This window comes from Pelodiscus sinensis, chromosome 1 (genome assembly GCF_049634645.1).
Source record: "Pelodiscus sinensis isolate JC-2024 chromosome 1, ASM4963464v1, whole genome shotgun sequence".
NCBI lineage: Eukaryota > Metazoa > Chordata > Testudines > Trionychidae > Pelodiscus > Pelodiscus sinensis.
In genome coordinates this window covers 238,407,237-238,432,757 of record NC_134711.1, presented here as the reverse complement: position 1 = coordinate 238,432,757, position 25,521 = coordinate 238,407,237, and the positions used below count along the sequence as shown (strand labels likewise).

General features: G+C 40.3%; 1 long non-coding RNA gene across 1 annotated transcript in view; it reads right to left on the bottom strand.

Moving 5' to 3' along the window:
* LOC142826458 (uncharacterized) overlaps nt 1–25,521 on the bottom strand; it is a 200,207-nt gene that overhangs the window by 109,415 nt on the left and 65,271 nt on the right. Inside the window, exons 3-5 of the long non-coding RNA XR_012900587.1 lie at nt 8,791–8,922; nt 2,730–2,876; nt 1,253–1,316 (exon numbers count right to left, since the gene is read on the bottom strand). This is a non-coding gene — a long non-coding RNA (uncharacterized LOC142826458). The remainder of the gene's footprint in view (nt 1–1,252; nt 1,317–2,729; nt 2,877–8,790; nt 8,923–25,521) is intronic.

Genomic DNA, 25,521 nt, shown 5'->3' with positions numbered 1-25,521 from the left:
TAAAACAACCTGGGACTACTCATATGTACAATTTTGGTGGTTCTGCATCAGTGGGTTTGATCCCCTCTTGCATAGTCATTTGTATCTGTGCAAGGCATTGGAGAGCAGACTCTAGATTGCTAGATGAATGAGAATAAGCCAGCAGTCTCTGTAACAACCTATTTACCAGGGAAAACCATGCCAAATTAAAGCTGCCCAAGGACAGCATTAATACATGCAACAGCTGACTTTGCATTTGCTCTCTCTCCCAGGAATGATTTTGAAATTTTAAAATTTAATTCCTTGTGGCCCAAATCTTTCCCCTTTCCTGAAACGTGAAATTCTGTGTTTTAGAATTCCACCTATTCTGCGGGAATTTCCTGACCTTCAACTAACTACATATATGACATTACATTTCTTTTCGAGCAAATGGATTTATATCCAACACAAGAAAAGAACAGCTCAATGTAGAAGCTTATTTTCATAATACAGGGACAAATTCTGAGATTCTTTCTTAAATTTCCTGAATTCTGATGGCAGCAAATTCATACTAATGCCAAAGGAAGTTTGCCTCAGTAAAGGCTTCTGAATATGATCTAACAATATTAATGGCCAGTTTTTGCAAACTCTTAATCACATTAAAGAGAGTTTACTCACGCACAGGATTCAATTAAAGTCACTAGTCTTACATTAGATCAGTCTTTACTATGCTTGAAGTCAATGGGATTACTTATATGAATAAAGGTTTGCAGAATCAGGTACAATATGCCATTTAGCTTTTCTTGAGAAAATAAGTAACATTAAAAGTAAGTTTTGAATTTTTTTAATTCTGACTTTTAAAAAGGAAGAAGTTAAGAGATTTAACATTAGCACTTTGAAATCCCTCAATCCCAGTTTGTGAGCAGTATACATCTCAAATTGTGGTCCCCCACCAAATTTTTTAAAAAGAGGGATTCAGCCATTACAAAATGTAACATTTAGAGAGTTTCAAAATCAAGTTTAATTTTTTGGGATCAGAAAGTTCATTATGTGAAACAACATAATGTAACCCAACACATCATAATAAATAGGACAGCTACATTCAACTTTGACAGGAAAACTGAAGCATGTTTCAGTTACTGTGGAGTGCTTGCATAAATTCTACATTCTTTACACATACTGAAATCAGCCACATTAGAAACACATTATAGATAAATTCTATATGATTTGAAATGCAGATAGAAAGTTGACACATGCAGTTAAGTGGGCTAATTATTGTCTCTCCAAAACTCACCCTCTTTGTTGGAGAATATCACACATCTTGAATAGACAGAAGAAGGCATTACCATCAAGGGACACTGTCAGGGGTATGAAGATGACATTGTAGATTTTGTGGAAATGTCAGAAAATCATAAACCAGTTATCAGAATTTTTAATATTATGACTTAAAGAATTTTGGTTCCAGATTATTATTTTAGAGAGAGCTGCTAAAATAATCTTCCTGCCCATCATTCTGACCATATCATTGCCCCTTGAAATTGTCCACTAGCTCCCCCCTCTTGCACTCTCTCAAGCTGATGTTTTTGTCTTAACCTTTACAGTCCTTAATCATGGGACCCCATCCTACTTAACCAGTAATGTCTTGACATTAGCCTTGCCCCCGTCATGCCAGGAGGCCAGCCTTAACCAGCTTCTTTCTTTTTCTCACAAGTGTCAACTCTTTCTTACACATCAACCTTTGCTATGGAATAGCCTCTCTGCAATGATCAATAAGGCTACTTCCCTCTTCTCTTCTAAATAATTTCTTAAGATCTTTTTCTGCTGTAACGTCAATGTGAAATTAACCAGTATTTAAAGGTTTGTTTCCGGGGCAGTTGTGAAAAGCCAATATTTAATATAGATATATTCCTCCTCACCCTAATCCCCTTACATTTCTCAGTTCTTAGATTAGAAACTCAGGAATAAAATAAGTCATTTCATTCAGCCTCAGAATAACGCCCCCTCCCCCGTGCCCCAAGGTATGTAAGGATCACTTCAACCATCACTTGGTTGGAAGTTACTGAATAGCATACAGTGACACTACACAATAGCTTGGGCTCTTTAGTGGCCACTCATGGGTGGGATCTCAGTTATGCATCACTTATAAAAACAGAGCCACTGAGCAGCACAGTGCCAAGGAGCACCATGCTGAGTCAGAGAAGAGTGACACTTAGTGAATCACAAATCTGTCTTCATTCAACACAAAGGCATTTCTCCTAGACCTGCCATCCAATGATGAAAGTAGCTTGGCCAGGCCTCATAGGCCCAGTCAGAAGGGATCCTAGCACAAGGTAGTATGACAGCGAGCCATGGAAAAGCCTTTAAACTAGGAACTGCAACAATCAAACAAATAAACATTCTTTGCCTCCATAATAAATCCACAGGCTCAAAACCAGAGTGATTCCACAGACTCCCATGAAATTGCTTTTGATTTTCACTAGTGTAACAGAGCATTGACCTCAATAGTAGCATTCTGTTTCAACATATTCACCACCGCAGCATGAGCAAAATTCACCCTGTTCTCTCAGGCAGGATGCAACAATCACTCTTGGGCACAATTTTTTCCAATCAACACTCTCTTTGTCTTCCCTTCTGCAGATGGCTTCATCATTTCTGTACTATCTCCCTGCATCAAGTATCAAAGAGGTGGGAGGGAGAATGCTTGTCTGTCTGTCCTTAAAAAGCCTCAGAGTTAATACCCTTACCCTCCTCCTTTAGGCCAAGAACATTACCTGTGGTGTGCACATGTTCTTCTCTTTACTGGTCTTAGTAGCAAGACTCCCGAGTTCTCTTCTGAACCTGCACCTCTCATGCAAAGCAGCAGCCGCTTTGTTATCAGTTCAGCCAGCACCCTTTGGTTGATCAATGAAGTTTTGTCACTGCCGAGGTGATAAGAATAAAAACATTTAAGCAATCGGTTAATCTAACAAATATGTTAAATATTAGGAGACAATAAGTTTGAATGCCCACTGCTTTCATTTACACCAGACATAAATCTCAGAGAAAATTGCACAGATGCAATCACTGTTGAACATGGGAAGTGTTTGGCACATTTGAGCTCTGCTACGCTGAAGATAAGACTTGAAAAAAAGGACAGACTGCCTATCAATACCTTCACAGAGCACACCCTTTTTAGCTTTCTAAATACATTACATTCTCACCACACTACTTTTTTTCCAGGGCTGTCTTTAAACACAGATTCTCAGTTGTAACATAAGACTTTTGATAACTTGTCCCCCTTTGAATTTTTAGTAAGCTATTTAATTGTAGGTAACATTTACTAACGTTAGTCAAAAGTCTCTTTTCAATACACTCTTTATAAAATGTTTTAACATTTATAAAGCATCTGCAGTAAACTTGTCAGATAGTATTCCTTGAAATCAAGTCTGACAAATATATTATGGAGGAGTTGGTAGTAACTTCACAGAGGAGGTTGAATTGGGATTTACACATAAACCAGGACTAAACACCCCTCTGTTTCACACTGTAATGTCTATTATCTTCAAAATAGGCACAGTAGCTTTTTTTTGTGACTAATTGAATCTTCCATTAAATTTGATTAATTAAAAACTTCCCTAACTTTTAGAAAAAAAGGGTTCAGAGTTTGAAATTATGTCCAGTTCCCCCCACACTATTTTTGTACTTCTAAAAAAAAAAAGCTATCCCCACAAATTTCAGTAATCTTTCTCTCTTTCACACACACACACACGCGCACACACATTCACTCGCTCATACACTTTGAATGTAGCCCACCTGAACTTGTAAAATTAAAACAGTAGTTATTGCTCTTATTCAGAATAAGGTAATTAAATTATGCTAATTCACCAACGGTATTATTAGATTCTAATATGACTGAATGCACAGCCTTTGAACAGATGGTGACCTAACTTCTTAAATTTTCCTCAAAAGACTACAAATTGTCCAATTTCATCCACAGCTTAGTCCTATGTAGGTAGTAGCCAAAGCCTCTTTAACATCCAGGCTTGCATGCCAAGGACATTATAGGATTTTGGTTAAAACCACAGACAATAATGCAGGCTGACTGACATGAAAAGAGAATACAGTTTGGGGAAAGGTCTAAGTACCACTTTGTCTTTGTGGAATATGGTATAAAGCTACCAAGACTGCAATTCTAAGTTCTTAGTAGTCAACACCTCAGTCAGGAATAACTAGAGCATCAGAAAAAGAGAGTGAGTGTGTGAAAGAGAAAGAGAGCAAGCTGCTAAAGGCTCAATAAGCTCTTCTTTGACTTTGGTTAACACCACATGCAAGTACCACAGACAAGCAGTCTCCCAGATGTGACTGTGCATGTTTACATGACACTTTAAAAATTACTGCAGCAGGACATGGTGAAACAGTGATCCTTTTCACAGGACATACCTGGCAGGAACAGTCAGCAAGCAATCCAACAGAGAGCTTGAACAAATCCATTCATGCAGAGCTGGGAATGAAATCTAGTAAAGGAATTCTGCATTGGGCCTCCCCAGCCTGCCTTGGAGGGTCCTATGCACAGGCATTGCAGGGCTAGGCGCAAGGTTGCTTCCAGAAAACCAAATCAGAAGCCCTAACATAGGGGACAGCTCTGGACAGGATCATGCCCTTGCTGAGATTCCAAGTAATGTTGGGCCCACAAGGTAGGTCTGGGAAGCTGCTGTAACGTAGACAGTGAAGGGAGCCCACTCCAGCCTCCAGAGCAGCCCAAAATGGCTTTAATCCTCTGTCACCTCCTCTTTCCACTGGCCTGAGAGTTAAATTCTGAGCTTCTAAGGGGCCCAATGCAGACACTCTCCACTATGTTTCATTCCCAGCTCTGCATGAATGGATTTACTCATACCTCCCTCGTCCTGCCACAAAGCAAGGTATGAAAGTTGCACAACAGGAAGAAAGGCTCCTGTTATGCTTCCCTCTTTCACATCAATGCAGAGGCCTGTCCCACAATGGCCCCAAAATCCTTATTATATGTTTGTCTCACCTGAGATGGATGATACCATGACACAAACCAGTTATACCGTTCTTACTGTATGGACACTGTATACTAAAATATAGCAGCCTGAAAGTTTAGCTAATAGAGAAATTCTACTGACTGAACAGGCTTACTTGTTTTCTAATATATTTAATAGTGACGTGAGTGCCTGCAGCGAGGTCCTCTTTACAGTCCTGTGAGTCTCCTTTGCAAAAGAGAAAAGTGTCACTGAGTATAGCAATTACTTCTGTTTTTCTGGAATGAAAGGCAGGAGAGAGAGGTGCTGCCTTGCTTAAAGAACATCATCATTTCAATTATATTGCGCACTCTCTTGCTTCCCGTGTGATCTACTACTACCATTACGTGCTAACAGTGTGTTGGGAGCTGCATTGCACAAAGTGGAGGCAACCTGTATTCCAGAGAGCTTACAGTCTGAAGTCCTTAGCCATGCAAATATTAGCACATTCACTCTTACGCATGTGAGTTAATCCCACTGACCTCAGTGAGACTGTGTGCACAAAGTTAAACAGGTGTATGTTTTCATTTCCTCTTTTTAGATCCTGATACTGCAGACCACAGAATGACCTGAGAAGTCTAATGGAAGAGTTAAGAAAGCAAGGTGGGGCAGAGGGATCGTGGGTTTTTTTCCTTTGTTTGCTCACTCATATTTTCACATGGATACCGGACATGCATTGCCAATGATTTCTTGCACTATTGTGAGTTTAGCTCATGGTAGTGATCTGGTTCCATTAGAATTTAGAAAATAGTTGCTACCTCTGCATGCAAACTGCAAGCACAAGGCAGCTGTGATCATGAATACAAATTCTTCTCTGATTTCTGCTACACCCATGACATGCACCACTTTCCATCTAGGCTGTGTGATAGGAGCAGTTCTCAGGGACAGGAATTAGTGATCCTGGGAAAACGGGTCCATGCATCCTGCAAAGTTATGCTCTCAGGAGATAGGGTGCTTGAGTGCAGGGACAATCAGGTCAGAGTGAGAGCAAGGACAGTGCAAAACAGACACGTTGGCATAATATGCTCTAAATTGGCATAATAGACTGCTACAGAGGCAAGGGAACTGCTTGACAGAAGAGCTCATTCCTTCAGAGTCCCACAGGGCTCTACCCGTAGGCCTTTACTTAGGTGATATAAGGACTGTTGGGACCAGACTTTGGCCTGTTTTACATGTGGACCTAAGGGTATGTATTTGAAGAGATCCTCAATTTGCCCTCAATATGCCAGTGTTCTCATCTCTGAGGGGAAGGGGGGGAGGGAGGCAGGGACTCATGCCTGGACATCACAATCCAGTATTGCCTACTCAGTTCTCCCTCAGACCTGCAACTGCCTCTCTTCTCCCAGTTCTCCCTCTGGATGTTCTGGAGGTTTGCCCTTTGGCCAAATCCCATAAAAATCTGAACCCCCTTCTGGGGGTAGGGCAAAAGTTCAAATAAAACAGGGATGGGAACCTGCAGCCTGTGGGCCACACCTGGTTCATTAGGATTAGCCACGGGCAGGCTGCCAATCCATTGGTTTACCTGAGCGTCCACAGACATGGCCACTCACAGCTCCCACAGGCCACAGTTCGCTGTTCCCACTCAATGGGAGCTGCAAGCAGCTGTGCCTGAGGAGCTCAGATAAAACACGCATTTGATGGCCTGCTAGAGGGCTAACCCTGAAGAACCATGTGCAGCTGGTGCACCAGAGGTTCCCACCCCTGAAATAAAAGTTCAAATAAGGCTTCAAATTCTTAGCCCTTCCACTCCATTTAAGCTTTTCTAGAGTTCTCTTGGTGGCCCCATCTCAACTACTCCACTACAAGAGTCTATGCTGCACTTGTAGCGCACTCCCCTTGCTATTCTTTGCCTGTTAAACCATAGCACAAGAGTCTCTCTAGCAGGAAGACCTATCTTCTTTGCAGTTTCTTCCAACTAAGCACCCTCAGTCTACTTGTAAGACCTGGTGCCACCTCCTCTGGCCAGCAGACAATTAGTTAATCAAACCCCAGGTGCAGAGCATAACTAACTTTCCTTCACATAGCAGGTGATAGGCTGTTAAGCCCCATCAGATCCTCAAGTATCACTTATTCTAAGCTTTGTTTAGGTTCACAAAGCTAGAAAGCAGGACAAAACCAAGGGCTAGAGTGGATTTGGATAATATAAAAACTAGCCTGAACCTTTGAGGTGAGTCTCTGAAAAAGCATCTGCAGCCTTTTAAAAATTTTCCTATCGCATGTCAAAACATGTTGGACAAAAATGGCTCACAGCACCACAACTAGGGATAATTCCCTAGGGAATCTGGACATAGAGGAGTGGGATTGGCGTTTGAGTGCATAGGTGACTGTGTACACACAGCATATGCACACATATTTAAGTTTCTGCGTGGAGTCCCAAACATGAAAGTTCACACAATAATTACATGAACAGAAAGCACAGTGTCTGGGAAGAGTCCAAATGCCATCTCTTACTTAATCACCTTGCAGCCACATTTCAGATTATTCTGTTTACTGGTTACATGTTAAAATGCAAATCACATACTGTAGCTTGAACACATAAAAAACTATTTTTTGGCATAAAGATCTACCAAAATATTTTTTTTCCAAATTAACTTGTCTGAAACATCCTCTGCTTCAGTATTAGTTCCTTCTTCTTTACACTGCAGTTCTGCTGGTAAGTTGCCAAAGCCTGTCAATTAACAGTAAGCCTATCCCTTATGAACAGAAGCAGAGACTGTGATCATGTTCAGCTAAGATCAAGGATTAGTAAATCAGCATGGCACCAGATTGCAGACACTATTTAAACCCCACAGGCCTACAAGCCAGTGTCGCTATATTATATCCTGGCTGGATGTGGAGAACAGAACCTCAGGGTTACAGAGGAGCTCACTTTTTACCTTTCCCATACAGCCAATTACAAGTCAACTTAAAATGTGCACTGATTTTATCGTGTCGGTCTGATCACATGCCAGCTAGCAAACATCAACATCCTACCCCTAGAATGTCTTATCAGGGACTTTCTATCAAATTAAACATATTTCATTACACCCCCAATCAATTATAGAAGATGGGACTTATTTATTTATTTGCAGGCAAGCCAAATATTGCACTGGGGTTGGCAGAGAGGTTTCATTTCAAAGCTTGATAGAACGTAATTGTATCTTTATATTCTCCATCACAAGGGGGTTGTTTTAGAGCCGGCCATTTGCAGCAGAATCAGGGTCTGAACATTCACAGACATTTTTAACCTGCATAATGAACAGCGATTGAGTCTAGTGCTTCATTGTAAGGCTAAATAAGGACACACCATACAGTCCACATCCCGTCTTCCTTAGAATAATCATTTCAGCCCCCAGTATTCTTACAAAAGGAACAGATTTCTTTCATCCCAGATCAAATGACAAGGGAGGGAGCTGTGTTGTTTACTGCCAGGTAAAATACAAAGTCAAGGAGGTCCAGAGGGACCTCACTCCACAAGGTGTGTGAGAGACTGAAAAACAAATGATATTATCAGGATTGGATCACAGAAAGCAAGCTTCATTCAAATAAAAACAGTCTTTATTAACCTCTCTTTGAAATAACCTGAAAGCAAAGTCAACGAACAATGGGCACGGGTGACCTGTACCCCTATTAGTTCCCCCCCACCCCCCATGTACATACAAGCATCCTCAACTGTACCACTACTGCTGCACTGGTAGCGCTGGGATGATGCTGACTCTGTAACTAGAGAAGGTATGTAGGCCTTTAAGAATAAGCTTTACTTTAGTGCTATCTCCTCACAGAGCCAGAATTTTTCGGTATCTATAAATAAGACTTGGATAAAACTGAAAAAAACCTGGTTCTCAAATGGTTGTCTCTGCATTCAGAAGCTGTCTCTTGCTCTCACCAACATGTAGTGCAAAGAGTAAGTGAAGCCAACACAAGGATCCTCCAGATACACAACATGGTGAGCTGGCGTCTCTGGAACCTGAACTTGCAATTAAAAAGAAGTATTGTAATTTTGTTTCAAGTGCATGTTTAAAAAGACGGCTGGGTCCTCCTTAGATGCACCTGTCTCTTTCTGACTTATCAGCATGTTGCCCCTTTGCTGAGTGATCAGAGATTTGGGGGCTTGAATGTCAGCAAAAATCAGTGACTAGATCAGGATGTTTTCTTAGCATAATTTACATACAAAATGCATATTTGCTTGAACAGAGGCAATAAACAGCACAAAGGCAGCCCCCTTTTGCAGAAACCTCAGGTAAGACACCACTGCCTATCCCCAAAATAGCTGTCTTTGGCCTCTTTTATTTAAGGTTCTCATACCAAAGTAAATAATTGCTCAATAAAAATCCTTCTCTTTACACCCCAGTCCATGAGTTCTCCACCTGGGAAACCCCTCTAGCTAAAAGCTCCTTCCCAAGGTGTGCATGGTCTTCAAATGAGAGCATCAACCCCTTCTTTTGCTCACATGTTCTACAGTACAAAGGAACATCTGAACTCTAAATGCCAGTCAGAGGGAAGTGTTGAAACCAGGAGAACCTGGGTGCTTTTAGGGCAGTGACCCCTGGATGGGTAACCAATTAGAATATTTCTGCACAACAGCACTTCTGAAAGAGACCATCCTAACCGTGGATGTGAATCCACTCAGGGTTATGCAGACTTCTGCTAGTCTATTAACCCATGCTGTTAAATCTCAAAAGTTAAGAAAAAAACCTTAAGGTGCATAGACATGGTGAACCAGGGTCTCAAGTACTAAAACCTCTCTAAGAATTGTGCCCCACATCTGACACTAAATTCAATTCACTTTAGCAGAAGTCTTCTTAAAAATCAACAGTTATTGGATACTCAGTACCAGGAATACTTACTGAGGCCAATCACATCCCTAGTCATTGAAGCCCATGGAGTTACATGACACATGACTGATCCAGTGTACACATTGTTTTACACGTAAGGACAAGTAACCAGGCAAAACTAGACATTTCTACTTGCTATAAAGTTAAAAACTGAAAAAAAAGTTTCTCATTTTGTCTTTTGTTCTGTACAATTACTTAGATGAACATATATTGGCTCCCATAGTGTCTGACGGGCTCTGAATAGCAAGTAAGAAATAGCAAGCTAACAATGCTGCAGTAATTCTACATGTACCAGTAAGAACGATCACTCAGAAAAATGTTTCTTGTACCAAATGAATGCAATTCCACGTTGATTTAACGTGCTACTGCAATTTCCTTCTAACTGTGTCTCTGTGTGACAGAATTTGTGTGTGAGCAAACACCTACAGCAGTGCTGTATTGGGTCTATATGGACTAGGAAAGCAACTGTCATTATTTGTGTCTGAAAAGACAGGGGAGGGATGACAAGATTGAAGGGCTATAGGGAAAACACAATGAAACATTATATTGATTTTTCAGTTTCTATAAAGGTAATATTTAAATGCAAAGAACTTTTCCATGTCCTTGAAGTCCCAAATTATAAATTAAACTTATACATAGTTTTAAGAGTAGTCCCATACTCTTAAATATATTTTTCTGTCTCATCTCAGTTCAGTCTCTTTCTACATTCACTCAGTTATGTCAATTGTGAGGACCATGGTTGCTTTGGTGAGTATCTCTCTTTTTCTCTTTGGTTTCATGAGAAGCAATCCCATTCCAGACACATCCCGTTTTCCTGGCACAACCAAACACTTCTTGCTTTAAGTTATAATGAGAGAAAGCTTTTACAATTTAGGAGGAGTTTTTGAACATTGTAGCTGGAATTTATCACATTGGTTACTTTGCTACAGGCTTTATTTTTAGCAAATTATATTTGAATATGAATTTATCATGTTTGTTAATTTGCTATCATATAATCTGTATCACTATCAATTGATGAACATTTGTGTCAAGTTTCAAACTTTCAGAATGTATTATAATTTCATAGAACATAGTATTAAAGAACCTCCATTCCCACAGATTTCATATTTTTTAAAAAAAATCTTCCATAGAATTTATATATTTGCCTACACATACATTGTAGTGATTGGTTATGGCAATGCTGACTCATTGGAACCAAAGGTTTCATGGAAGTGTATGGGTTTTAACACAAAATATTTATCAGGAAGATTTCACAAGTTAGGATAGAATTTCTAATCAAAACCAGAGACAGGTACCCAAGAAAAGCCAATAGCTTGGTGGATCAGTGAGTTACATGAGAAGTTGATCAGTCATAGCCCAGTTGGGTGTCCGAACCACTGGGTTATTAGCTATGTTATTTCCATCTTTTGAGAGTTCTCATTTTAAACCCAACAAGGAATACAAAAATTCGAAATCTCAAAATATTTCACAAGGGAAATTTTATTTTCCAGCCTGGCCCCATGGTGCATTTTCAAAGGGTTCACACGAAAGGTTCACTTGAAGATGTCCTGCAATAGAGAACCAAAAATGGATTTTTTTTCATTTTTTCAATGGTACAGTATAAGATCAGTCTGGAACTAGGTTATTTTAAAGATGCCTTTTAAAAGTACTAGGTTCTCAGTGAGTTACTACTGGTGTGCCTTTGATACAGATGAAGAAATGGCCTCATTCATTCATAAATGTACAACCAACAGCACACCACAATTTGTCTTAAAGAAATGTGAGGAGTTTTGTGGCAGCAACAAATGCTACACTGAAGAACTGTAATCTGTTTGTGACTAATGGGAGGATGTAAAATAAGGTGGATGGTTGATGGCTGTGTGTCTACACCGCTTTCTGCGCTTTGGCGTGTGAATTGCTTTACTCAACCAATGCCAAAGTGGTACAAAATGCCTGGTGAGTATAAGCAGCCAAGTAGCATAACTTGCAGAATAACTGTAAATTTGACCAAAGGCTCTCATCGCTTTATGATGAGAACTAGTGCAAAGTGAGATAAATTTCATTCTATATTTGCCACTGAGCTCCTGCATACATAAGTATGAAAGGAAAAGGGTCTTTTCCACCATACATACACCTATGGGCAGTGATGAGTAAGTGCTACTTATATACGAATATCACCAAGAGCATCCTTCTTGTCCAACCTAACTAATATGCAGTGGTTTCCACAAATAATGCAATTTGTCCAGGTTGTTAAAAAAGTGGAAATGTACAAAGTGCAGTGACCACAGGTACAGGTACACAGTAAAGCTGTGTTTCTATAATCAATTTCATTTCTCTTTCCTCTCAGCAGTGTTAAACCACAGTGCAGCATGAAAAATGTACCATAGCCATAATTCAACAACAAAATAAATATCTTCACTTGTGCACACTGCTTTTATTTTTTATGTTCAACCATGTCTCATGCGCACATGCACACATGCCATGTAACTGGGTTTTAGCATACAGAATAATGTAATTACTCATTCTTGAATAGAAGGATAATTACTGTCACAGAAACCCACATAACTTGCAGATTTTTTTTGTTCTTTTTAAAATGATAAATACAGTATTTTCTGTTTTGGAGCAGGATGCATCCTTTTTCCTTCAGCTTCCCCACCGCCTCCCACCCCACCCCATTGAATTACAGATGTTTTGAATGAACAACGAGGGATATCACTTCACACAAGGGGAAAAGACAATATTATTTGGAATTTATAAAAATAAAAATAATCCTGTGTTTCTAGAGTCAGTGAAGTGAGTCACCATTTGTTAACAAAGTAGGTTATCATCAGTTATGACCTCACTTCACATAAAATTACTGATGCAAACACATCTGGTAGCAATGAGAAAAATAAAGAGGTGGCAAAAAAGAAAAAATTAACCAGCCACAAATCGACACTTAAAACAAGATGTTCCTATTAATAATTGTTAAAGAGCACCAATAATTCAAGGGTGTCATCATCCCAGGCATTTAGATGCCACAATGATGCGCATTAGCTAGACAGATAGTAGGATAGGCAGCAGGAAAATGGGCCGTGGCTTTGCAATTCACTCCTTAGTCAAAAGTAGCACATATCTGATGGACCACCAGAGAATGCTGATTTCCCACCACCAAGACAATTGATAATGGGGATAATTGTAATTGTGGAACTGGAGTATTGTTCAAAGAAAATGTGGAATTCCAGGGGTTTCTCTTAGATTGCTTAAAAAATGCATTCTGACTCATAGGTGCTGGAAGTAGAGGTGCGGGGGCTGGGGCGGAGGCTGCACCCCAGACTTAGAGTGGTTTCCATTATATATGGGGTTTACAGTTTGATTCAATGGCACTCAGCACCCCCACTATAAAAATTATTCCAGCACCCCTGTTATGACTTCCACAATGTCAAGGCCTCCCAGCATGCCTTTTGTATATTTCTGTAAGTCTAAATAATTCAGTAAAATGCTGATTAATTATAGGATACTAAGCCAAAAATATCAAATTTAGAAATAAGGTTTAAAGTTTATGATATGCCCTAAGAAAATATTGATGAATCTCTCATCTTTGATGGTGATTGGGATACATAGATTCTTTTAAAAGATCTCATGGAAGACCTATATTGACAACCTACTCTTTGTACTTATGGTTGCAAAAAAATGAAGAACTCTCTGTCCTCCTATCATTAAACAGCTACAAATATTGCCACATCCACTAAAAGAGAAGAGCACAGAAGTCAAATTCTTCTCTGTCCACTGGCGTAAATCTGAAGTAACAAAATCAGCTTCAGTGAAGTTATTTTGGATCCATGCTAGTGAAGCAGAACAATTTATATGAAAATAGCATTTGAAGGAGGTCCTTTTCCAGGACTCAGTTTTTTTATAAAGATCAGTAGATGCTGCTTTACAACCCCCCCATAAATAGTAGACCAGTTCAAAGCTCAAATGGCGATCCTTCCAACCAAAAATTATACAAGATGATTCATATTGGATAGGCACAGCAAAACCACATAAGCTAAAATTGCAAGCTCTTCTTATGAGCCTCAAAAACGAATTTTTAAATACATCTTGCATTTACTGAGTTCTAGTCCTTATTGACCACATTCCCCTTCCATTTAGCACATCTTCTCTGATAGGAAGCCACAATCACCAAATTCATTCTGTAGATTTTCCTTGTCCTCTAGCCCAGCAACTCCAGTTGTATTGTTTCAACCCTCCTCCCACCACCAGATCCTAATCCATTAAGAGACGGGTCAGACCTCATTGGTGTTAGTAAAAAAAAAAAGTGTGTTTGTACTGCACTGTGTCAGTTAATAGCCTATCTCTTTCGTTTGGTTTTGTAAATTAAGAATGTTAGTTCATTCACTTTTTTGTTGTTATTAAACTGAGAATTTTTGTTTGGGCGACTGCCAGCTTCTATGCCATTTACCACCAAATCCTTATGGGGGGGGGGGGAGAAATGGGGTAAGGGGGAAGGAACTTAGGGAGAGAATGTAGCATAGCCCATAATACAAGATTTTCTTCAGTAACAAAATGTCAGAGCAAGGATAGAATTTTCAGCTCCAATGGGCCAGGTGGTTGTGTGTGTGTGTGTGTGTGTGTGTGTTGGGGTGGGTGAGGGGGAGGGGGAGGGGCTGGACCAGATAGAAACAACTTCTGTCCTGCAGGAAATCATAGAAATAAGCAGGATGCCAGAGGCCTACCTCCACAATCCTGTTGTCCCATAGGGGGATAGGTATCAGAAGCTTCACAATCTCTAGAGTCTAGAAGTATTGTCCTTTCCTTTCTAAAGGGAAGACTGCTGCAGCATGTGCTAACCTCATCATGTATTTTGCTGATAGCTGGAATTGGTCTGCAATTCAAAATTCAGTTTTTCCCCTGCTCTAATTACCCTTTCAATTTAGCTCCTGATATTTTAAAATTATACGCTAATTCTCCTTCTTTAACCAGATGGTTTATATTTTAAAAAATTCTTGATTATACTAATTTTCACATCTCTACTTAAACATCGTTAGCATCTGCTGACCTATCCCCCTGTTAAAACTATGACGAATTTTGACTACAGTCACTCCAGATGTTCACTAAATATTTTCCACATTTCTACAGTGGAGTTTTCATTGCAAATGGGGCTCTAACATTGAATTCTCAAAACCTTTTCTGCTAAATCCTATTATTACGTATCCTTACATAAATATAGAGATGGAAGAGACCTCACGAGGTCATATAGTCCACCATTCCCACCCTGATCCAAGGCAGGATTAAATACATCTAGACAAACATTTGTTAGAAATGGTCTAATGTGTTCTCCAAAAACATTTGGGATTTCTGTCCTTGAAATTTGCCTGGGTAACCCATTCTAATGCTTAACTACCCTTGCAGTTATAAAGATTTTCTAGTATCTAACCCAAAGCTCCCTTACTGCAATCTAAGTAGATTACTTTTTCTTCCTACTGCTAGTGTAATGAAGAATAATAGATTGTCATCCTCTTTATAACAGTCTTTTAAATATTTGAAGGATGATGTCCCATGAGACAGGTGCTGTCTCAGGGCACCACCTTGTGGCATGGGGTGGCCCTGCAAGCACCCTGCCTCATTTTCCTTTAAGTCCCAAGAAATATGTTACTCACAACACAAGTATTTAAAATTATATTCTTCCCTTTTATTGGGTTTAATTCATTACGCTCCATTTGGCTTCCAAAAGAGCTCCTTAAGTTCAGAGTTTCACAGCCCACCTTCTACAGACTCCCTAGAACTGGCCTTGGATCCTTCTTCTGAGTCATCCACCTAGTCACTTTGCACACACCCTTAATCCTTCACAGGTAGGCCTAAGAACCCCAGACAACTGTCTTTGGTGATTCAGAGAGAAGGGAGCCCTTGCCACTCTGTAAGAAATAATAGCCTGGGATGGCCATGTACTTTTCTTCTTCCAGACCCCATCTACTCCCCAGAACCATTTTCCTCTCTTGCAGTGACTGCTTTGGTTGTTCCAATATGTGGAACAGGATAATTGGCCTCTCTCATTACCTTATAAGGCTAGTACTCGTTGCATTGTCCACACACATCCCCTGTCTTCTCTTCACTAAACAGCTAAACTATTGTAATCACAAAGGCCTAGGAATTGCTGAATTTCAACTTTATTTACTGAGCCTTCATTATTTTCTTAGGTGTAGGTCCAGAACAGCCTATGCTCAATTCAACAAATTTTAATGGAATCCTGAATTACTTTTCAAAACATTTGTCATCACTTCACTATTGCTCTTCTTGTTCAAAGAGGAGTCATTAAAATTCCTGGATCAGTATTTTGGCCTCCTTGCAAACAGTGTGGTGGATTTGTTTGTTTTGTTTTGTTTTGTTTTAAATCTGTAGAGCATTTCCTGATCTAATTTCTCCAGCTGCTGTGGAGGACCACAACGGCAATTAATGTGGGTAATGAAGGAATAGTGTCTATTTTCCTTAAATTTTAGCCAACATGTCTTTATTGTGCATGAAAAAATACCTATATCTGTTCTCATTGATTTCATCCGACCCTTTCCTACTCTATTTATTAATGTAATTAATTATGGGTCTCAATCCACAGTGCTTAATTCTTACTTAGGAAAAAAGCTTGTACATTTAATGGGAGCTTTGCTTAATAAAGACTGAATTGAAGTTCTTAGATCTAGTTTTAAATCTCAAACATTTTCCAGATCAACTGCTTTCTTCTTATATGCAACATATTAATTCTTCCCATGAGCACACAGATTTCAAAACCAGCAGTCTGAAATGCTCATAGCAGAATGCATTGGCAGCTCGTTTTAATTGGTGCTTCCTTGCATTCTGTGAGGGATAGTGCTACCTACCATAATGATATTAAGGAGGAAAACCTTTCAGGAGTTAGGAATGAAGATTTGTTTAGTAACAACTTACTATTTAACATGTATAGTTACCAGGTGTTGGGATTCCCTCTGATACCTTTTCCACTCAGCTAGGATTACCATATTTTAGAGTCCCCAAAAGAGGATAATGCGGGGGGGAAAGGGCACTGTAGGGTGGGCAATGAAGGGAAGAGAGTTGCAGGAAAGGCTATAGCTGGAACTGAAGGGGGCATGTGCAGCAGGTACCCCTTACTGAAGATGGCGGGAGCAATGTCGCTGCCTGTCAAAGTGGTAGCTGTCACCGACATCTATCACTGTGTTCGGGACAGCAGGGGCAACGGGGCCCAGGTGGGCAGGATCTAGCAGCTGTGGCTGCAGGGGAATGGACCAGTCAGTTGCCAATATAGAGGAGGGACCAACTGGTAAATGGACCAATCAAGGTTCTTTATTAGTTGCACTATCTGCGCAAAAAACCAGACATTTCCTTGTGTTTGAAAAGTCCACCCAGAAAAAAGAGGCAATGTCCAGGAAAACCCAGACGTATGGAAACCCTATGCTTGGCTTATCCAAAACACCTTATCCAGTTCTGGGAGAACGTCACACAGTTCCCTGGGATCCAAAAGCTTATTTCAGCTCCAGCTCAGTTAAGCTCCCTATGGCTCCATGTACTTATACCTTCTCCCTCTCTAGGGCCTTGATGCTGCTCTCACGAGTGGAGGTAAACAGAGCACTGAGAGGCTATTTTCAGTGTGGACCTGTCTCTAGAGGGGGATGAGGCTCTGCCAGCAGGTTTCACAGGTATGTACTGACTTATTAGGAAAAATGCGTTAAATTACAGGTTTTTTACAGTAGCATGCTTTAGGAGTCATGGCGCCTTCTGACCTTGCCTCCTTCTGCTCCTATCCCCTACTCCCAAGCTCCTATCTTTGTTCTCCTCTAGCTCCTGCTATTCTCCTTGATTCTGCTCCACATCTCCACCTCCGGAGCCCTGGTCCCTGTAAATTGCTGCTGGAGCTCCATGCAGTGTGCTCCAAGCAGCGCTGAGGGCTGCCTGAGATAGACGCAGCACATTCCATGTGGTGCTGAGGCTAGCTGAGGAAGTCTAGCCCAAACACGCTCTTTCCACCGGAGGCCCTTTCCCTTCTGGGACATGGAACCACTCCCCACAAGCCCAGTGGTCTGACATGGCTGTCGGTACCACTGCCTACTCTCATCCTTTCCAGCTCTTCCCTTCCCAAATCCTCCTCTTTTTCCTGTCTTGGTACTTTACCTCCCATTCTGCTCCTAGTCCTGACTCCAGCTCCTGCCCATGTTCTCCCCACCGCTCCCTGCTTCTCTCCTCTTATTCTGGGGATTATATCTGGTTTTGTTCTATTACAAGGAATGTACAGTAATTTTAGAAAATGTACAATAGTAGACCTTTGAATAATGTATAAATAAAGAAAGTTCCCAATTAGTGGTCATTACAATTTCAGCCTTATTTTACCTTATAGTTCCCTCATGTTCATACTTTAGATGTTGGTACATTAACAAGAACGTTCTTCAGTGCATATATTTTTAAGTGATTGCTGGTCTGTAACGTTTTCACACTTCAGTAGAGTAAGTGCTTTTTGTAGGAAGTTCATCTTACTGGTTCAAATGGAGAGGCATTGTCTGTGATTTCTCATTTTGAAATTGCACTGGTTTTTTTATGCCCCAAGATGTGAAGTCCACAATATTTACGTTTCTGATTGTCAGTCTTTCCTTCTTAGAGATGTATGAGTGAAGACAAATAGACAACTTATTTTGTTGAATCAATAGAGGCATATTATCACAGCAAGATTGTAAAATACAGGTATTGTACACCTGAATTATAGAGTACAAAAATGAAACTGCCATGTACTGTATGTCACAGCAGGTAACTAATATCAACAAAGTACCAAAAACTATGTTCAAATAACATTGTATGGGTCTAACTTCAACCCACAAAAGCAAGGCAATTCAAAGTTAAGGCTTAAGCTCTGTCTTTAACCCACTCTGCTGAGCTTTTGAATTGCAATATAACTAAGGCAGAATTCTAATCTTGAGTGTATATAGGTATATAAGCACATGTTGTTGTGCATCTTAAAAATCTGCTGTTGTATTTGTATGTAGCTACCTACTGGGTCATACTATATCTGGTCAAGATACCACCTACTAATAGCGTTAACGATATTGTTTACCTTTACCTAGGTCACAATTATATTTGGTGGAAATTAGGGCAAAGCATGAAACATGTCAAATGGAGCATTTGGGATGAATGAGGTTTGGATGGATATTTCTTCTTCTTTTCTTTTTTGTGATGAGGTGGATTATGATTTAATGAAGGCAGAGGCAGAGAAAGTTGTGCAGTATTGTACATTGGGTTTTTGTGGAAAGGAGAGCAATTAGTTGCTGTTGCAACCCAATAAAGAAGTAAAAAACAAACAGCCTTAATTAAAAGGATGCCAGACGCATGCAAGAGATGTTATGTTTCATGTTGAAAATCAATTATACTGCTTTTCATCAAGAGAATCACAAAGATATTAATAAAAACTCAATATCAGGAGTCATTTCTCCCACCATCAAGCTGTGGCCCAGTGTGTGTTGGAACATGGCAGCTCTAAACAACACATATGTCACACAGTAGGTTAGCCCAGGAAGGGAAAATTACCAAATCCAGTGGAACTACATTGGGGAACAGAGACAGACATAGTGTGATCTGCAAATTGGGAATTCAACCCGAACACCTGGTATAGCAACACCTGGGATTGTTATAAAGTACAATACATACCAATGTATCTGAGATTAGATTTCAGACCTGAAAATGGGATTTGCATGTGGAAATGTAGCCCTTGTAGTAGCTGCATATTAGCATTGCAGCTTTTAGCCACTGGCTGGAACAGAGGGCAGCATGGATCCACATTATCCAAGGGGAATTATACCTCAAAAGCAGGAAATTTCCCCTAGTAGCTCATCATGCCAGGAACTGTGCAAGTTCCCCATCCTGAAAGATGTTGGAAACAACTCTTTCTAGTGCAGCTGGACACTAGACACTGGACACTGGACATAATGCAGGGAATACGGCTTCTGGTTTATATCAGACTGCAGATCTAACTGAAAAAATTCTTTGCTTTTTTTTAAACACACTTATAAGAATGCAAACACAGCTGGTGACTGAAAGTAACTGTCTAGAAGCTTAACTTTTGAGTACAAATTAGTCTAGTACACTTGTTTGATAATGCATAGCATCTCATTGCATGACTTTGCCCTTTGAAATAAATAGCACACTTTGTAAGGTAAGGTATTATTCAATACAACTAAGGGTATCAAAATCTGGCTCAAGATGGTATTTGTACAATCCTGAAAGTGTAGGTTCTTGAATATTTGCCAGATATTACAGCAAGAGACTAAGAACACAAGAGACGGGTGTGGGTCTAAGCATTGGACCAGGAGCAGCAAGGAACAGCTAGATTTTATCATAAAGACACAGTCCCCTTGACAAGAACATACCACGAAGGAATTGTGACTGAGGGTATGTCTACACTGCAAGCTTCTTTTGGAATAAGCTATTCCAGAAGATATCTTCCGGAAATGCTTATTTTGAAATAGAGCAGCCACACGTCAGGGACGCCTCAAAATGAGTCCTAAGCAGGCTCCCCTAATGTGAACACGCTATCTCGATTTAGAGCCCCAGGAGGCACTGGGGAGGAATAACTTAGAATGGCCCTGGTTAGGGGCTTTTTCGACATAGCAGCAGTGAAGCATCCACACACACCCTCTTCCCAAAGAACTTTTTCGGAACAGGCATTATTCCTGGTGGAATGAGGTTTACCAACGTCAGAAAAAACCCTCCATTATTTCGATTTGCTTTCGCTGTGTGGACGCTAGTATTGTTTTTCCAGGATAACGTTATTCCAGAAAAACAGTGCAGTGTAGACACACCCTAAGAGAGCTATAATTCCCTATCTGCACCCTGGGGTTCAGCATGTGCTGATGTTATTAATGTACATACTGGTGAACATGGGCCAGCAGGGAGTTAATACAGATATCCCTGCAACAGCTCAGCTGTACTGCACAAGTGGGAGTCAGAAATTCTTTTCCCCACCTACTTGCTCAAAAGGGGTTTTATCTTGTAACAGAGATCCACACTGCCCTAGACCTTGACCCAAGATCACATGAGTCTTATTCAGGCAAGAACATAAGTTTAGGTCAGGCCAATGGTCCATCTAGCCTAGTATCCTGCCTTTCAACAACAGCTAGTACCAGATGCTTCCAAGGGAACAAACAGAACAAGACAATATATTGAGTGACCCATCCTGGTCAATGACATCAGCCAGTTCTTCTGTAGTAGAAGGCAAGCACAATTAAGCTCCCTTTATTTGTAAAGCATGGAGCACAGGTGGCTCTAAACCTGAATAACTTTAGGTATTACTGCAATATACATTAAAACCTGTTAGTGTTGAGCATTGAAAATGTAAGTTTCTATAGTTCCTGGATATCTTTCAAAAAACAATTCTAGCACTAGCTCCCAATGAGATCAGTGATAGTATTTTTTTGGCACGGCTCTTAGGAAATACTGAAGGCCTCAAAGTTGAATAAACTGTTTCCTAAGAAATTGAGATTTTTAAAAATTAAAAGCAACTGTTTATTGCTCCACGTATTATAGCTGCATGCTCTGCGAGAGAGATCACAGAAGAGTCCTTTGTGTGTCAGTTTTATTTTGAACCCCTTTTGCTGCTGACTATGGGAAGAGATTAGTTCACTGCTAATTGTGCTGTTGGTTTTGTGATCCTATGAAAACCCCCTAAAAGTCTGCATGCAAAACCAGTGAGGTAGAACATGTTTGACAAGCTTAGTTCCAACATGACCAATGTAGCAGGAAAAGATTTTAAAATCATTGCCTCTCTTCCACAACAATAGTACATACAAGTGTTTACAAGAGGATTAAAAGCTGCTTTAGTGAGTTGTATTAGAGATTCCTTTTTCAGACAAGTTTTACTGAAAAACCTGTTGGAGAACTATTCCACTAACCGGAATAATGCAGGAATGGCCTATTTTATTTACTTTATTTCACTTGCTTTTAAAAGGTGCACAATGTATTGGTCAAATATATATCATGTCTATAATAAGCCTTACCTATTAATAACCTGTCCAATTACAACAACAAAATAACCTACAAGCCAGGACCCCTAGCACCTGGTAATTAAAATTGCTAATCACCAGCAATTATCTGGCAGAGCTTTATAGCCAAGGGAAACAGTTTGACCCTTTGCCCATTGAAAGAAGAATGTTTGTTGTCTATTGATAAGCGCTTAGGAAAGCTGTGTGCAGCTCCCATCCATTAAGTGGCTACTAATAGGAAGTCAACAAAAGAGCTCTGACATCTGCGGTGGGTACTTCTACCAGGCCAGGATTGAGAGCACAGGTGTTTGATGTGCCCTTGCCAAAGAACATATACAGGATAAGGAAAGTTTACTAAAAATGAAACTGTCCCACGTTTCAAAGCTGGCATCTCCAGTCATCAAAGAGCAACTGCAATCAGATGCAAGCACAAAGATTAAAATAGTTACATTGCTGTTGTCAGGAGCTGCTGTTTGCGAAGAGGAATATTTTTAAAGTACAAAGAATTACAAAGTGATTTCAGGTTAATTTATATAAAATGAATATGTCTTTTCTATTAGGAGTATATTATTTTTTGCTTTTATTAAGATCTCAGTAAAAGACAGCAAAAATGTCACTTAATTGTTGTTATTTCCTAGTCTCGAGGAGAGAGAGTCTGAGATAATAAAGATTCTTCCCATAGGATGCTATTATGACCCTGGCTGTAAAGTATTCTGCTATTGTTAGAGCTCAAAAAAGCAGTTGCTAAAGTGTCTTCAAACTGCAGCAAACAAGTCCATTAAAGCTCCAGAACTCACTGGTGTCTCCTCTGAAAAGGGCTGGATAAAAAGATTGAACATCTCCCACCCCAAAAAGATTAAAAGAAATATTGCAAGCATTTAATGAAGAAATGGCTAAAAAAAAAAATCTGCCGGATAAAAGCATTACATAGCCCCCAAGGACTGAAATTACTCCAAGAATAGGTGCTAATAGAAAGGTTGTTCAGAACCAAGCCACGGCAGCCTGATCTTCCCACTCTAAACGTGGTTGGCTGGGGGATTGGTTTGGTTTTGTGAAGGGTGTGTGTGTGTGCAGGGGCTGTTCAGACACCTATAAACTGAAGTCCGAGAAGTAAAGAACCAAGGAATGAAGAAATAATTTGAATAAACACTTCCACAGAGATGAAGAAATAGTGCTGATCAATACAGTACTGCTCATTGCATAGACTCCTAAAGTGCTTTACAAATTGATTTATGCTTACAAACAAGATTCAGGTATGAAGCTATCCATGGCAATATGTGTCTCCAGAAAAAGAAGAACAGAGGATTACAGAATATAATAAGGATGGGCAATAAGCAGCCAGTAGGCCCATACGTGGTTTGCCAGGGTTAGCCTCTAATGAGAAACCAGACACTTTATTTACCTGAGCAGCTGCAGGTATGGCCACTCGTAGCTCCCGTTGGTCACAGTTCGCCATTCCCAACCAATGGGAGCTGCAGGAAATGGCACTCCATCTGCTTCAGTGCTCTTGATCCTTATCTCTACCCAATCATACCCTAAACTCATACTTCCTTATATCTCTCCATTGCTCACTCCCTCTGTTCCCATCCATCCCACCTACACACACCCCCCTCATGCCTATCAACGCAGTTCTGTATCTACCACACACCAATACTGTGAATACCTGATCTGTATTTAATATTCCATCAAGTTCCACTCTTAGCTAGCATAAACCTATCTGTGTTACTCTCATTCTATCATCCTTATCATTGCTTCACACACTGAGCTGAGTTAGCATTTCTTGTCTTCTGAGCATATGCTTCCCAGCCATTTGGACATTTGAATTAAAAAAATGGCTTTTCACCAGCACTGAGGACTTTTACCCCACAGTATTTGTACTATCATAGCACTTAGGCACCTTACAAATGCTGAATTGAGGTTTAAGTCTCAGTTTCAATTAATTTTCCATGAACATTTTTAAAAATTATATGCCAACTATCTATTCCAGGACAGGTTTAGTTGGGGTTGGTCCTGTTTTGGGCAGGGGGTTGGATTCAGTGACCTCCTGAGATCTCTTCCAGCCCTAGGATTCAATGATTCTATGATTCCAAAGACTTTCTTCCCATATAGAAAATAAGACAATTCTATATTGCACTTTGACCTGAGCATAGGTTATTAGTCAGACTCCAATTCCGGATGATGAGTTAGCAAATGCATGGGATCCTCATTCATTATTTTTTGTAAGCTCACATCATTAAAATCTCAGGGCCAGATGTATCGTTGGTGGAAAAAATATAGGAGAAGTCAACATAGAAACTAAAGTCTGTGGAGTTGCATACTAGGGATTGATTTGGCCCTTTACAAACCCTGATCTAAGGCCGAGCCATGGAAAGGACTGGAGCAGTACTGGACTAGGAGTCCCCAGCCCCTAAGGAAACTTCAGCAGCTTGAGGTAAGGAGGAAAGAAAGAGATCATTTCCTGAAAGAGTGCTTCTCTGCAGCAACAGGGAAAAAACTTATACGGAGGAGATGTGGCTGTGAGTCTTCACTCACTCCCCTAACTCCAAGAAAGGGCTTGAGAAGGTTACAGGCATCAGACCTAGTCGATGAGGAGCTAGAAGGAAAGACCAAGTCCATTAAAACCATCCCACAAACTGAGATACAGCAGTGGTAGGAAGTAGCCCCGGGGAAGTGAACAAGGGGGCTGGCTAAACTATGACTTGTGCATGCCATTTCACTTGTAGGGCTGGGTCCCTATACTCACCCTGGAGCTATGACTTCTGGCCCCAAGTAAGGCAGAACTAGGGGCTACCATTGAAGAGGCCAGTCCATCTAAGATCTCATCCAGAGGGTTGGGACACCTTGAACTAACAGAAAAACTTGAATTGGAGGCCTGCTGACTGAACAAAGCACCCTACGACAGGGCCCTAGTATCCAGTTCCGGAGAGGAAGGCAATTTTGTCTACAAATGCCAGCATTCCTTGGACACTGATGTTCAAATCCTCTGTTTTTTGAGTTCACCAGTGGTCCTCTACATGTGAGCAGATCAACATACTTCTGTATTCTATGTGTTACAGATTATGTTATTCCTAATGCCAACTCCTTGGTTTGCTGATGTAATAGAAGATGAACTAGGGAAGGGGGAGCAGGAACAGAGGTTTTTTTATTCACTTGATAATATTGAGTGTATTAAATTCCACTAGGTATTACAAGCAACAGCCAACCCATTTTAGTTACTGCCCAGCTTAAAAGTATCTGCAATACATGGTATGTCCACAAATCTTTAGCTTTAATTGAACATTTAATTTTAGCTCTATTGTCGAAAATTACAAACCTGTGGAAAGGTCATTAGGGTTAAGCCATTCAGCTGTTTCTTTGTCTAGTTAATGTATGAGGTTGTCAGCAGCATATGGTACTTTTCTGGGTGGTGAAAGCAAAACCAGGAAATAATAAATTCATTCTCCTATAAAGATTGTGGCCCAGAAAACTAGCAGATAAAGCAGAAGGAGGCCTAAATCACCAGTCCCTAGTGTACTGATTTATAAAATGTGCATATTTGTACATCTCAGGGCACACATACAAAGACAGCAAAACCACAAACAACTGTATAAAAAGAAAGTGGCCAATCCCAAAACAAATTAACAACTCACCCATTCTGCCTTCAGGTGAAAGCCTGAGAACAGAAAGGTGAGTGGCCCTAACAGTCAACACTTTGGCTACGTCTACACTGGCCCCTTTTCCGAAAGGGGCATGCTAATTTTACCGGTCGTAATAGGGAAATCCGCG